We start from the raw sequence: 15,471 nt of genomic DNA, 5'->3' as shown, positions 1-15,471 counted from the left end.
TTTGATCTGGGAGATGAGCAGTTAATAAATAAATAAATGTAACACTTGTATGCGATACCACTGCATTGGGAAGCATGGCCTTGCGTCACCATGGTTCATGTTTGAGGAAATGTTATAATTTTAAAGACTTAACGGGAGCTAGTTTCAACACTGAATAGCTCCCTGGGGGGGTGTGAAATATGCATTGGGGGTTTGTTGGTTTTTGGACACGGATTGTATTGTAAGTGGAGATAATATTCAGATAGATAATAAAGCTGCGGCCAAATATTTATTCTAATAAAATTGAGTTGTGTGATTATTGATTGATGGTGATTAGCTTTCAGTTGCAGGTGACGGGAATGTGAATGCTAATGTTATGTACAGAATAGTCTTTAAAAATGAAACATTTCAATGAACCCTTTAAATTTCTCTAAATTTGTTTCCACTCTTATATGTAAAGGCAAGGAGTTCCAATGAGAGCAGTGATTTTAGACAAGAACTTCTCATGGGAAAGTCATAGAGCAGCAAAGTCACTTTACAGGCATCAAGCAATAGATGTAGATACACTGACACAGACACAGATATGAACCCAGTCACGTAAATTCACACAAAGACAGACACAGTGGCTACAAAGAAGTAGATTTTGTGATACAGTAACATCAATTTAATATACTTCTGCAATAGTTCAAAAGAAATAAAGTTTGAACCTACTTGATCATCTCTTGTGGTGTTACTCTAAATGGAAGAATGAAAGCAGTTATTTTAGATAAGAACTTCACCTTGAAAGAGACCTGGGGTTGATGGTGGACACAACATTGAAAGCATCAACACAGTGCGCAACGGCCTCAAAGAAAGCGAACAGGATGTTGGGTATCATTAAAAAGGGTATCACGACCAGGACGAAGGAAGTCATCATGCCGCTGTATCGTGCAATGGTGCGCCCACATCTGGAGTACTGTGTACAGTACTGGTTGCCGTACCTCAAGAAGGACATGGCAGTACTTGAGGGGGTCCAGAGGAGAGCAACTAAAATGATAAAAGGTATGGGAAACTTTTCGTATGCTGACAGGTTGAAGATGCTGGGGCTTTTCTCCCTGGAAAAGCGGAGACTTAGAGGAGACATGATAGAAACCTTCAAAATCCTGAGGGGCATAGAGAAAGTGGACAGCGTCAGATTTTTCAGACTGTGGGGAACCACTAACACAAGGGGTCACTAACATAAATTGAGAGGGGACAGGTTTAGAACAAATGCTAGGAGGTTCTTTTTTACCCAGAGGGTGGTGGACACATGGAACGCGCTTCCGGAGGTTGTGATAGCCCAGAGCACATTGCAGGGTTTCAAGGAAGGTTTAGATAAGTTCCTAAAAGATAAGGGGATTGAGGGTTACAGATAAAAGAAGAGGTAGGTTACAGAAATGGTCAGGAACCACATTACAGGTCATGGACCTGACGGGCTGCCGCAGGAGCGGACCGCTGGGCGCGATGGACCAATGGTCTGACCCAGTGGTGGCAACTTCTTATGTTCTTATGTTCACACAGGAAAGTCCCAGAGCAGCAAAGTCACTTTATTGGCATCAATCAATAGAGGCAGACAAACATATGAACACACACACAGTGGTACATAAGAAGATAAGAACATAATAATAGCCTACTGGATCAGACCAATGGTCCAACTAAATCAGTAGCCCATCCTCATGGTGGCCAATCTAGGTCACTAATACCTGGCCAAAACCCAAGGAGTAGCACTATTCCATGCTATCGATCCAGGGCAAGCAGTGGCTTCCCTCATGTCTTTCTCAATAACATACTATAGACTTTTCTTCCAGGAAATTGTCCAAACCTTTCTTAAAACAAGCTACGCTATCCGCTCATACCACAATCACTGGTTTTGAAAGTATTTCCCTGTAACTTCTTTGAGACTTTATAATTTGATGGAGTGAAAAATCAATCCACTTGTACCCGTTCTACTCCACTCAGGATTTTGAAGGCTTAAATCCTATCTCCCCTCAGCTGTCTCTTTTCCAAGCTAGAGAGCCCTAACATTTTTAGTCTTTCCTCATATGAAAGGAGTTCCATCCCCTTTATCATCTTGGTTGCTCTTCATTGAACCTTTGCTAGCACTGCTATATCTTTCTTGAGATAAGGAGTCCACAATGAATGCAATAGTCAAGGTGAGGTCGCACCATGGAACAATTCAGAGGCATTATAACATACTTAGTCTTGTTAACCATCCCTTAGTAAATTATATAAGCGATTTATTAAATACGAATAAAAACTTGAAACTTGTCACAAACAGACAGATACAGACATGCACATAATTCACATAAATAAGGTATAGGCGGAATAGAAGTCCCTAATGTAATGTAAATGAACACAGAGATAGACACAGTGGCTACAAAGAACAATATTTTCTGATACAGTAACATCAATTTAATACTTTATACTTTTGCAATAGTTCAGAAGAAATCAAGTTTGGACTTACCGAAACATGAGCATTATTTTCGCTGGCCTGAATGGAAGATTAAGAGCAGTGATTTTAGAGAACTTCTCATGGGAAATTTACAAAGCAGCAAAGTCACTTTATTGGGATCAGTCAACAAATACAGACACAGAGAAATACAGAGACAGACACACACATATACACAGAGGTAGACACAGTGGCTGCAAAAGTGCAAAATGTTCTGATACAGTAATATCAATTTAATACATTTTACTTTTGCAGGAGTTGAGAAGAACATAAGTTAGAACTTACCGAAACAACGTGACCTCTAATGCCTGTCAAAGAAGAGCTTGAATTTAATGTTGCTGCTAGGTTTATTTGGTAGTCTAAGGAAAATACATTAATTAAGTTAAAGATGCCAATAGGTTTGATATGCCTAATATAACCCTGTACTCATTATCTGTGACAATTTCTTTGCAAACCACCCCCTGCCCTGGTAACTGTAACCAGTGGAAACTTGTCAGTGGGTATCATATTCCTACAGTTAAACAACCACATTTAGAATATAAACAGCACCTCTGTCTCCCCATGCACCCCACTAACATAGGAGAGAGATGTCGATCATAAAGCCTTCTAGGTATTCACAGTGAATATGGAGGCTTCTGCTCAAAGTCCTGTAATAATTTCAAGGTTACTTACCCTGGTAGCAGAAGCTCAGAGCCACCAGCAGAAAAGCTACTGCGATCTTCATGGCTGGGTTGGTTGTATATTGAGTCTTGAGCTTCAATAGACAAAGGAATGTAGGTAGAGAGCCCTGCGCTCAGAGCTCAGATATATACTGTGAATATTCTCCATACTCCGCCCAGGATCTCCGGTGACAGCTCAGCTTCTGGCATCATCTGTGAGATCATCTGACTCAGACCATGCACCAAATCTTGAACAAGTGCCAATCTTCTAAATCTGCTTAAGACTTTCTTTGAGAAAAGAAAACAGGTAATGTACTGACTGACTTGCATTTGTAAATCAAAGGAAAGACGTGTACAAGGCACATCAGATATTGACAGGTTTGAACCCCAATTTTGGATATATTTGAAAGTTCCCAGAATCTTCTGAAGCTATTAATTTTCCTAGTCACCAATAAGTAATTCTAGGAACCTTTTCTGTATGGAAACAACATTTTTCAGTAAAATCAGGTATTTATAAAACTGTAGAGGGAGAAAGGATCCACTTTCCTTTTTGTTTTTTTACAGTATAGGTGTAGGTTACTCCTTCCTGACTCAGCTAGGGAATGAGGTCAAGAGGGGCAGTCTATGGCATAGAGCTGCCCTTATTCTCTCCAAAGTTGGATGGAGCACAGGGTCAGCTTAGCCATAGGCAGACTTAAAGTTGTTGCCTTGGGGTGCAAGTTTTGGATGATGGCAGAGATCCACTGCTTCAAAGCCACATAAACTGACAGAACCATTAACAGTCTTCCAATAACCCCTTCCTTCTATGCTTGGAACTGCAGCAGATTGTTCTCCAGCCTTCTCATTGTCTGCCTCCAAATGAAGTCTCTTATCTGTTCAATGATACCAGCTTTGCATTGGGGTGGGGGCATTGAAAATGATCTGATGTAGGTTAAAATCATTACAAAATATTTATATCTTAATCCTCTGATTACACAAAATGTATTATTAATTCACGATTGTGAAGCATGGAAAAAAATCCAGAATTTCACTGTTAATATTTAATGCTAGAAAAGCAGGGTTGTACATTTGGGCTGCCCAAATCCAAGGGAGTGGTAGAGCACCTGTGCAAGAAGAGGAGCAGAACTTGGGGTGATCGTATCTGATGATTTTAAGGGATTATGACTTGAATATCGCCTATTTGTAGAAAGCAGTTTACATATAGGTACTTCAAGGATTTTCCCTATATGACCAAGTGAACAGTGGAAGATTAAGTGACTTGCCCAGGGTCACAGGGAGCAGTGTAGGGTTTGAACCCAGAACTTCCCGAAGGCAGCCAAATAGATAGATAAGGAGTAAAAAAAAGCCAGAAGGACGCTTGGCTGCATAAGTAGAAGAATGGCCAGTAGGAACAAAGGAGGTGATAATGCCTCAGTATAAACCTCCGTTTAAAGGACTGGTATAATTGGGGCGATTGCACCTCAAAAAGATATAAACAGGATGGAGTTGGTCCAGAAGGCAGCTACATAAGAACATAAGAGAAGCCAATGTGGGACTGCTCAAAGGTTCCTGAAGCCTTTTATCCATGTTTCCAACATGGCCAACCCAGGTCGCAAAATCCCCAAAAGTAAAATCGATTTTATGCTGCTTATTTTAGGAATGAGCAGTAGATTTTCCCAAGTCCATCTTAATAATTGTTTATGGATTATAGGAAAATATCCAAACCTTTTTTAATCCCTGCTACGCTAACTGCTTTCACCACATTCTCCAGCAATGAATTCCAGTGTTTCATTACATAAGAACATAAGAATTGCTGCTGCTGGGTCAGACCTGGTCCATCGTGCCAAGCAGTCCGCTCACGCGGTGGCTCTTAGGTCAAAGACCAGTGCCCTAACTTAGACTAGCCTTACCTGCGTATATTCTGGTTCAGCAGGAATTTGTATAACTTTGTCTTGAATCCCTGGAGAGTGTTTTCCCCTATAACACCCTCCAGAAGAGCGTTCCAGTTTCTTACCACTCTCGGGGTGAAGAAGAACTTCCTTACGTTTGTACGGAATCGATCCCCTTTTAACTTTAGAGAGTGCCTTCTCGTTCTCTCTACCTTGGAGAGGGTGAACAACCTGTCTTTATCTACTAAGTCTATTCCCTGCATTATCGTGAACATTTCGATCATGTCCAACTCATTCTCCTCTTTTCAAGGGAGAAGAGACCCAGTTTCTCTAATCTCTCACTATACGGAAACTCTTCCAGCTCCTTAACCATTTAGTCGCTCTTCTATTGACCCTTTTGAGTAATACTGTGTCCTTCTTCATGTACGGTGACCAATGCTGGACACAGTATTCCAGGTGGGGGCCCACCATGGCCCAGTACAGTGGCATGATAACCTTCTCCAATCTATTTGTGATCCCCTTATCATTACTAGCATTCTATTTACCCTTTTCACTGCCACTGCACATTGCGCAGATGGCTTCATTGACTTTTTGACCAGGACTCCCAAGTCTCTTTCCAGGGGGGTCTCTCCAAGTACTGCACCGGACATCCTGTATTCCCTATGGATAATAAGAAATTAATCCACAAGGGAGATAGGTTCAAAACAAATGCAAGGAAGTTTTTTTTCACCCAAAGGGTCGTGGACACATGGAATGCGCTACCGGAAGAAGTGATCAGGCAGAGTACGGTACAGGGATTCAAACAGGGATTGGACGGATTCCTGAGGGATAAAGGGATCGTGGGATACTGAGAGAGATGCTGGGATGTAACACAGGTATAGAAAGCTAACCAGGTAATAAGTATAGAAACCCAACCAGGTCGTGCATGTGCAAGACCGGAGGGTTAGGACTACGATGGGAAGATAGGACTTAAATGAGAAAACAAGGTGGCAAGGGAGCCCCTTCTGGTGATGCAGACAGGTCGTGACCTGTTTGGGCCGCCGCGGGAGCGGACTGCCGGGCAGGATGGACCTATGGTCTGACCCGGCGGAGGCACTGCTTATGTTCTTATGTTCTTATGTTCTAACAATTTGGCCTTAAAGTATACTCCAGCGTGCTTAGATAATGCGCTTGATTTGAAAGGCTTGTGTTGAGTAGGGGAGAACACACACTTTTCCAGGCTGGGGATTTTGTAACAATTCCTACTGATGCTACTATTTATCACTTCTGTAGCAGTGAAAGGCTTATGCAGCATTGTACATTGACATTTCATAGAGGGTCCCTTCTCAGAAGAGCTTACATGATAAGTTACCCTGTTCTAGGCTGATATTTTATAACAACTCCTACTGATGCTACTATTTATCACTTCTGTAGCAGTGACAGGCTTATGCAGCATTGTACATTGACATTTCATAGAAGGTCCTTGCTCCGAAGAGCTTACATGATAAGAAACATAGAAGAAACATAGAAAGATGACTGTAGAAAAGGGCTACAGCCCATCAAGTCTGCCCACTCTACTGACCCACCCCATTAAGTCTGTGTGATAATGACCCAGTTCCTTAACTCGACCCTCGTAGGGATCCCACGTGGATGTCCCATTTATTCTTAAAGTTGAGCACGCTGGTGGCTTTGATCACCTGCACCGGAAGTTTGTTCCAGTGATCTACCACCCTTTCTGTGAAGAAATACTTCCTGATGTCACCACTAAATTTCCCTCCTCTGGTTTTGAGCGGGTGCCCCCTTGTGACCGAGGGTCCCTTGGGAAAGAATATATCGTTTTCCACCTCTACACGACCTGTGACGTACTTGAATGTCTCGATCATGTCACCCCTTTCCCTGCGCTCCTCTAGAGTATAGAGCTGCAATTTACCTAGTCTTCTTTGTATGAGAGACCCTTGAGTCCGGAGACCATCCTAGTGGCCATCCGCTGGACCGACTCAGCTCGAAGCACATCTTTCCGGTAATGTGGCCTCCAGAATTGCACACAGTATTCCAGATGAGGTCTCACCATGGTTCTGTAGAGTGGCATTATGACTTCAGGTTTGCGGCTGATGAAGCTTCTATTGATACATCCCTTCATTTGCCTTGCCTTGGATGAGGCCTTCTCTACTTGTTTGGCAGCCTTCATGTCTGCACTGATGATCACTCCCAAATCCCGTTCCTCTGAAGTCCTAGCTAGTGTTTCTCCATTCAAGGTGTATGTTCTGCATGGATTTCCGCTGCCGAAATGCATTACCTTACATTTCTTAGCGTTGAAGCCCAGTTGCCATGTCGAGAACCAGTTTTCCAACGTGATCAGATCCTGCGTCATACTATCCTTGAGATTGCTTTCGCTTACTGTATTACACAGTTTGGCATCGTCTGCGAACAGTGCTACTTTACCCTGAAGCCCTCGGGTCAAGTCCCTTATGAATATGTTGAAAAGGGATGGTCCCAGGACTGAGCCCTGCGGCACTCCGCTAGTCACCTCCGATGTCGCAGAGAGGGTGCCATTGACCACCACCCTCTGAAGTCTTCCACTCAGCCAATCATTGACCCATGCAGTTAGTTTCTTACCCAACCCCATCGATTTCATCTTGTTTAATAGTCTACGGTGTGGGACACTGTCGAAAGCTTTACTGAAATCCAAGTATCCTATGTCCAGAGACTCTCCCGAGTCTAGCTTTCCTGTTACCCAATCAAAGAAGCTTATAAGATTGGATTGGCATGACCTGCCCCTAGTGAATCCATGTTGGCAGGGATTCCTCAGATTCCCCTCATCCAGTATTGTGTCCAGTTTGCCTTTAAGTAGGGTTTCCATGAGTTTACACACTATTGATGTGAGACTCACTGGTCTGTAATTCACCGCCTCTGCTCTGCAACCCTTTTTGTGCAGAGGAACAACGTTAGCTGTTTTCCAGTCCAGGGGGACTCTCCCCGTACTTAGGGAGAGATTGAAGAGCACGGCTAATGGTTTCGCCAGAACATCGCATAGCTCTCTGAGCACTCTTGGGTGCAATCTGTCCGGTCCCATGGCTTTGTTCACCTTGAGTCTTGACAGTTCTCTGTAAACATCAGCTGGTGTGAACTCAAAATTCTGAAATGGGTCTTCCATTTTTTGCTTTGCTTCCAGCCGAGGCCCGTGCCCTGGTGCCTCGCAGGTAAAGACTGAGCAGAAGTAATCATTCAGTAGTTTGGCTTTATCGGTATTTGTTTCCACGTAATTCCCGTTTGCGTTCCTCTTCCTGTCGCTAATGTACCTGAAGAAGGATTTGTCCCCTTTCTTAATGTTCTTCGCTAGAGTTTCTTCCGTTCGAAGTTTGGCCTCCCTGACTGCTGTTTTGACCGCTGCAGACTTTGTCCTGTATTCAATGTTTGCTTCTTTTTCCCCCATGCGTTTGTATGAGAGAAATGCTCTTTTCTTCTCCTTTTCGAGGTACGAGACCTCATCTGTGAACCATTGGGGTTTCTTTTTCCTTTGTTGTTTGGTTACCGATTTTATGTAGCGGATAGTTGCCTCATGAAGGGTCGATTTCAAGGTTGACCACATAGCTTCCACATTATCAGTTACTTTTTGAACCTGCAGTGTCTGATAGATGAAATCTCCCATGTGTGTGAAGTCAGTGCCCCGGAAATTGAGTACCCTTGTTTTTGTTTGTGATCTAGGGAAGCCTTTCTTAAGGTTAAACCATACCATGTTATGGTCACTGGTGGCTAGCGTTTCTCCCACCGAGACCTCTGAGACGCTTTCCCCGTTCGTAAGTACCAGGTCCAGGATGGCCTGGGCCCTAGTGGGCTCTAGTACCATTTGTTTGAGCCGTACTCCCTTCATGGACGTTAATATCCTCCTGCTATCACAAGTTGTCGCTGAGAGTGTGTTCCAGTCTACATCAGGCATGTTGAAGTCTCCTAACAGAACAACGTCCCCCCGTAAGGTGATATTCTCAATGTCTTCAATTAATTCTGCGTCCTTGTGCTCCGATTGTCTCGGAGGTCTGTATAGCACACCAAGGTACAGGCATTTTTCTCCGCCTCTGGCCAGGTTTACCCAGATGGATTCCCCAGTATACTTGACATCCGTGATCCTGGTCATCTTGATGTTCTCTTTGATGTAAAGTGCTACCCCACCTCCTAACTTACCCTCTCTGTCTTGCCGAAGCAGGTTGTATCCTGGTATAGCTATATCCCACCCATGAGAGTCTGTGAACCATGTTTCGGAAATTGCTACTACGTCTAGGTCTGCATTAACTATTTCTGTTTCCAGTTCTAGAAATTTATTCCCTAGGCTGTGTACGTTAACATACATTACTCTCCACTCTTTGGACTTGATTTTGTATAGGACACCCAGGAGAGGTGTCCTATACAGAATCGGTCCTACACTAAACCCCAATTCTGTAACCGGCGTCCATGGTACAGACGCCGGTTAGAGAATTGGGTTAAATTAGACGCGGCCACTATACTTATGGCAGCAAGGGATCTCCCTGCTGCAATATGTATAGCGGCCGTGGTCGCGTGTCCCATCGCCAACTGGAGGATGCCCAGTCCTCCTGCCGGAACCCCCCCTGGAACCCCCCTCCCCCCCCAAACTGGTAATCGCGGGCAGGAGGATGCCCAGTCCTCCTGTCGGAACCCCCCTGGAATCCCCCTCCCCCCCAAACTGGTAATCACGGGTAGGAGGATGCCCAGTCCTCCTGCCGGAAAGCCCGATGACCCCCCCTCCAAACTGGACGGGTCTTGCTGCCGCCAAGCCGATGGGCCCGCCTCATGGAAATGAGACGGGCCCGCCCCTTCCCGGCCCATCCCCGCTAAATCTAAGGCCTGATTGGGGAGCATTTTTTAAAAAACGTGCATCCCGATTGGCTGATTAGACAGCTGTAGGACGCCTACAGCTGCCTAAAATCGGGGTGCACTTTGGAGAATCAGGCCCTTTGTGTTTACTAAGCTCCTGTAGAGAGCCACCCATTTGAGTTAAAGTGTCTCCTAGCGATTCTTTTGCAGTAAGGGTACTTACCTCAGACTTAGAAGCGGAGTTTTGGTTCACCACATCAGGATTGTTACTTACTGCTCCGGTGTAAAAGTGGGTACCCACCCCCGACTTACCTAGTTTAAAGCCCTTCGAAGTAGGTGGGCTAGTCGGTGTCCGAAGACGTTCTTACCTCTGTTGGTCAGGTGGAGTCCGTCTGGTCCTTGTAGTCCCTGTAGTGCCTCTCCGTGATTCAGGAATCCGAAGTTCATTTCCCGGCACCATCGTTGTAGCCACTCATTCATCTTCAGGATACGTTCGTCCCTGTCCCTTCCTCTGCCCCTAACAGGAAGAATTGAAGAGAATACTACCTGTGCTCCTGTCTGCTTCAGCCTCTTTCCCAGAGCTCCGAAGTCTCTGGCTATGTCCTCCAGGGTGTTCTTGTTTCAGGCAGATACTACTATTTATCACTTCTGTAGCAGTGACAGGCTTATCCAGTGCTGTGCATTGATATTTCATAGAAGGTCCCTGCTCAGAAGAGCTTACATGATGTTACCCTGTTCCATGCTGGGATTTTGTAACAGCTCCTACTGATGCTACTATTTATCACTTCTGTAGCAGTGAAAGGCTTATCCAGCGCTGTGTATTGACATTTCATAGAAGTCCCTGCTCTGAAGAGCTTACATGATAAATTACCTTGTTCCAGGCAGATACTACTATTTATCACTTCTGTGGCAGTGACAGGCTTATCCAGCGCTGTGCATTGATATTTCATAGAAGATCTCTGCTCAAAAGAGCTTACATGATAAGTTACCCTGTTCCAGGCTGGGATTTTGTAACAGCTCCTACTGATGCTAAAAACAGATAATTGATTTCCCTACCCAGAATTTCCTATATATAATCACAAAACTCATCCTTCCTCTAAACATTTCATGCATATCAATCTTTTCAGAAATTATTCCCAGAAAAAGATTTCCAAGGCAGTTTCACAACTTTGCTTCACTAATAGTCTCTCACCACATTCCACAGAAATCGGTCACAGGAGCATCTGATTAACTTCTCCAGAAATCAGGTTCAAAAGCAGTTCATAACCTTTCTTCACCAATATTTCTCTCACCACATTACACAGGAATCTCACACAGGACCTCCCATAAAATCTTCTCCAAAAATCAGCACCACAGACTTGTCACTCAGAGAATCTCTCAAAATACTTCCCAGAAGATTCTCACAGACTATTTCTAGCATCAAATACAGAAAGAAATGTTTTCACCCTTGGATAAAGACCAGAATCTATATATCAAACCTCCAATTCCTACTTAAAATTCAATAAAACCTTCTCACAAGGCACAGAAACCAAACTACCTCCACCCAGACCCAACTCTCCAATCTGACAGTTCAAATGTTCATACAGCGGATGCTGATCTCTGCATGAGGACAAGAAACCTGTGCAGGAAATCAGCAACAGAAAACCAAAACTGCACCAATACAAAAGACACACAAAATAGGAAAAAAACACAGTTCTTACATTGCAGATCCTCTCTGCTTCAAAAACCCTTCTTTAAACCCTGTTTTTCACTCCGGTAACTTTTAAACTTTTAACCACGGTTACATTTGCCACCACAAAAGAGAAAAATTTTCTGTCAAATATTTACAAAACTACCCCTGAACAAACTTTTCTAAATTATTTCAAGGATACAAAATAGGAACAGCAGAAATACATATACAGTAGACACTCTTCAATACACACATTACTTTCTCCAACACATGCATTTTTTTCACAATAAACATTTGGATTGCCAACCATAGTTTCATATATAAATTGGGGCTTTCCACTAATTTCCATTAATTTATCATTTCTGAAGATTATTTTCATCAAAATTTTTCTCTAAATAACACTCAATCTGTCCTTTTTGGGATTTCCACATTGAAATCTCTCCTTCTGGATATATCTCTTTTGTTACTGAGTTTGGGATTTTTTTCTCTTTCACAGTCTTCCTTTCACTGCTTTTGTTTTGCTTACAAATCTGTGTTCAGACAAGTTACTTTCAATCCATGACACACTCTTCCTTTTCTTCATATAATTGTAATACAGTCTCATTTGCTTTTCTACAACCTTTCTCTTTGAGTACTTTGCTAGATCTTCTCGACTGATGTCTATTGCATATGTCTTTTCTAGCTTTCTCCATTTTATACTTGTGTTGTCTTGATCCTATACTAGTTATGGGAAAACATTTGAACAAGGACTGTCTCCCTAAAAACTGTGTACTTCATTCCAGATGCCTGATAAAACCCCAGAAACAAGTGATAATTGCAATAGTAGCAGCAATAATTTAATCTGGTAATGCTCACTCTTAATTACTTCAGAAACAAGTAATAATTGCCATATTACCAGAAACTAAACTAGTGAAGGGTATGGAGAAACTGGAATATGAGGATCGACTTAAAACACTGGGATTGTTCTCCCTTGAGAAGAGGAGACTGCATGGGGATATGATCGAGACCTTCAAAATACTGAAAGGAATCGACAAAATAGAGCAGAGATTATTTACATTGTCCAATTTGACACGGACAAGAGGACATGAAATGAAGCTAAGGGGGGACAAGTTCAGGACTAATATCAGGAAGTTCTGCTTCACACAGAGAGTGGTAGACATCTGGAATACTCTCCCAGGGGAGATTATTGCGGAATCGACAGTCCTAGGCTTCAAAAGCAAACTAGATGCATATCTCCTTGAGAGAGGCATATAAAGATATGGTTGGCTATAAAATAAGCCAGGTGTATACCTGGCAGGGCCTCCGTGTGTGCGGATCGCCGGACTTGATGGACCGAAGGTCTGATCCGGAGATGGCGCTTCTTATGTTCTTATGTTATCAGGTAATAAGCTTTTACCTACTATGTCGACTAATGCCTGTAAGCTCGGTTCTCATCCCCACAAACCACCTAATTCCATCCACACAAGCCTTGAATTGTTTTATATTGAACTTATTATATTAAAGTATAAAAAGAAACAATATTCTGTACAATTGTCAATTTTTAAATCAGCGTCTTCTCCCCACTCTCTCTTCCCCATTTCAATTCAGCGTCCTCAGCCCACTCTCTCTCCACTTTCCTTCAACGCACGCACATAAAAACAAGCAAGTAATTTTATATCATTTTCATTCTATTCATTCATAGAAATTAAAGTCTAAATAATGCCAGTCACATAACAAAACATGATTTTACAAAAATAATTCCCTGCACAGTCAAGCCTGCAAGGATTACTAGATGTCTTTCAGCAGCTCCCCTCCCTCCCTCAATCTTACCTTCATGGCCAAGTCAAAATGATCTACCAACAATAAAATTTTAAAAACACGAAGCACACTACGCAGAGAAAATGTTAATTATCATTTATATTCCGCGGGTTTTCAAAGAGGTCAAGGCAGATGACTTTATGCAATGTCACCTCAATAAGAACTATACAAAAATAGACAAATATACCCCCTCCCTTTTTACTAAATCGTGATAGCGTTTTTTAGCGCAAGGAGCTGCGCTGGATACCCCATGCTGCTCTCGATGTTCATAGGCTCCCTGTGCTAAAAACTGCTATTGCGGTTTAGTAAAAGGGGGCCATAGTGCAAAATATAGACAGCATATATAAATTCTCAAAACGGACACATTTTGATCACTAAATTGAAAATAAAATCATTTTTCCTACCTTTGTTTGGTAATTTCATCAGTCTCTGGTTGCACTTTATTCTTCTGACTGTTCATCCAATATTTCTTCCCTTCTTTCAGCTTCCTATATGCTTCCTCTCCTCCAGACCTCATTCCCTCCCCCTTTTTTTCTGTTTGTCTGTGTTTCTCTCTCTTTCCATGCCCCATTTCTTTCTTTCTTTCACCCTGCCCCCTTCTTTCTCTCTCCATGCCCCCTTTCTTTCTCTGTCTTTCTCTCTCTCTCTCCGTGCCCCATTTCTTTCTTTCTTTCACCCTACCTCCTTCTTTCTTTCTCTCTCCCCATGCCCCCTTTCTTTCTGTTTGTCTTTCTCTCTCTCTCTCTCAGTGCCTTATTTCTTTCTTTCTTTCACCTGCCCCTTCTTTCTTTCTCTCTCCATGCCCCCTTTCTTTCTCTATGTCTTTCTCTCTCTCTCCCCATGCCCCATTTTTTTTTCTTTCTTTCACCCTGCCCCCTTTCTTTCTTTATGGCTCCCTGTCTCTCCCCCCTTTCTTCCTTTCTCCCTGCCCTCTCCCATGCCACCGCCATTTGGAAATATGCTGCTGTCACCGCTGCCGGGGAAAGGCTGCCCCTGGCCATCAGAAACAGGCCGGCGCCGAGTTCGCCCTGCTTCTCTTACCCACGGGCTGACCAACTCTCTGCCCGATGTCAATTCTAACGTCGAAAGATGTTCCGGGCCAGCCTGGCAGCGATTGGCTGGCCCAGAACGTCCTCTCCGACGTCAGAATTGACGTTGGACGGCTAGAGTTGGTCGCCTCGTGGGGAAGAGCAGCAGGGAGGGAGAACTCGGCGCCGGCTTGTTTTTTGATGATGGCAATGGCAGCCTTTCCTCGGCGCCAGCCTATTCCCCGGTGAGTGGCTAGCTGTGCACCCCTTTGGGCCGTGCACCCAGGGCGGAACTGCCCCCCCACCCCCCGTTGGTACGCCACTGGTTTCACCTCAAGGAACAATTAAGAGTGAACTTTACCAGATAAACATATTTCTGGTAATATGGCAATTATTACTTGTTTCTGAAGTAATTAAGAGTGAGCATTACCAGATTAAATTATTGCTGCTACTATTGCAATTATCACTTGTTTCTGGGGTTTTATCAGGCATCTGGAATGAAGTACACAGTTTTTAGGGAGACAGTCCTTGTTCAAATGTTTTCCCATAACTAGTATAGGATCAAGACAACACAAGTATAAAATGGAGAAAGCTAGAAAAGACATATGCAATAGACATCAGTCGAGAAGATCTAGCAAAGTACTCAAAGAGAAAGGTTGTAGAAAAGCAAATGAGACTGTATTACAATTATATGAAGAAAAGGAAGAGTGTGTCATGGATTGAAAGTAACTTGTCTGAACACAGATTTGTAAGCAAAACAAAAGCAGTGAAAGGAAGACTGTGAAAGAGAAAAAAATCCCAAACTCAGTAACAAAAGAGATATATCCAGAAGGAGAGATTTCAATGTGGAAATCCCAAAAAGGACAGATTGAGTGTTATTTAGAGAAAAATTTTGATGAAAATAATCTTCAGAAATGATAAATTAATGAGATGGTGGAAAGCCCCAATTTATATATGAAACTATGGTTGGCAATCCAAATGTTTATTGTGAAAAAAATGCATGTGTTGGAGAAAGTAATGTGTGTATTGAAGAGTGTCTACTGTATATGTATTTCTGCTGTTCCTATTTTGTATCCTTGAAATAATTTAGAAAAGTTTGTTCAGGGGTAGTTTTGTCAAAATTTTCTTAGTCTTTGACAGAAAATTTTTCTCTTTTGTGGTGGCAAATGTAACCGTGGTTAAAAGTTTAAAAGTTACC

The 15,471-nt window shown here is 42.9% G+C and overlaps 1 long non-coding RNA gene across 1 annotated transcript; it reads right to left on the bottom strand.

Annotated features, from left to right (window-relative positions):
- Positions 1-689: 689 nt before the first annotated feature.
- Positions 690-13,718, bottom strand: LOC117354121. Its single transcript, XR_004538123.1, has 5 exons — positions 13,650-13,718; positions 3,119-3,393; positions 2,732-2,754; positions 2,462-2,488; positions 690-714 (listed from the first exon to the last, which is right to left on the bottom strand). It is a non-coding gene; the product is annotated as an uncharacterized LOC117354121 (long non-coding RNA).
- Between the last annotated feature and the right edge of the window lie 1,753 nt (positions 13,719-15,471).

The sequence above is a fragment of the Geotrypetes seraphini genome, chromosome 2 (assembly GCF_902459505.1).
Source record: "Geotrypetes seraphini chromosome 2, aGeoSer1.1, whole genome shotgun sequence".
Classification (NCBI taxonomy): Eukaryota; Metazoa; Chordata; class Amphibia; order Gymnophiona; family Dermophiidae; genus Geotrypetes; species Geotrypetes seraphini.
This window is presented reverse-complemented; position numbering and strand designations above follow the sequence as displayed.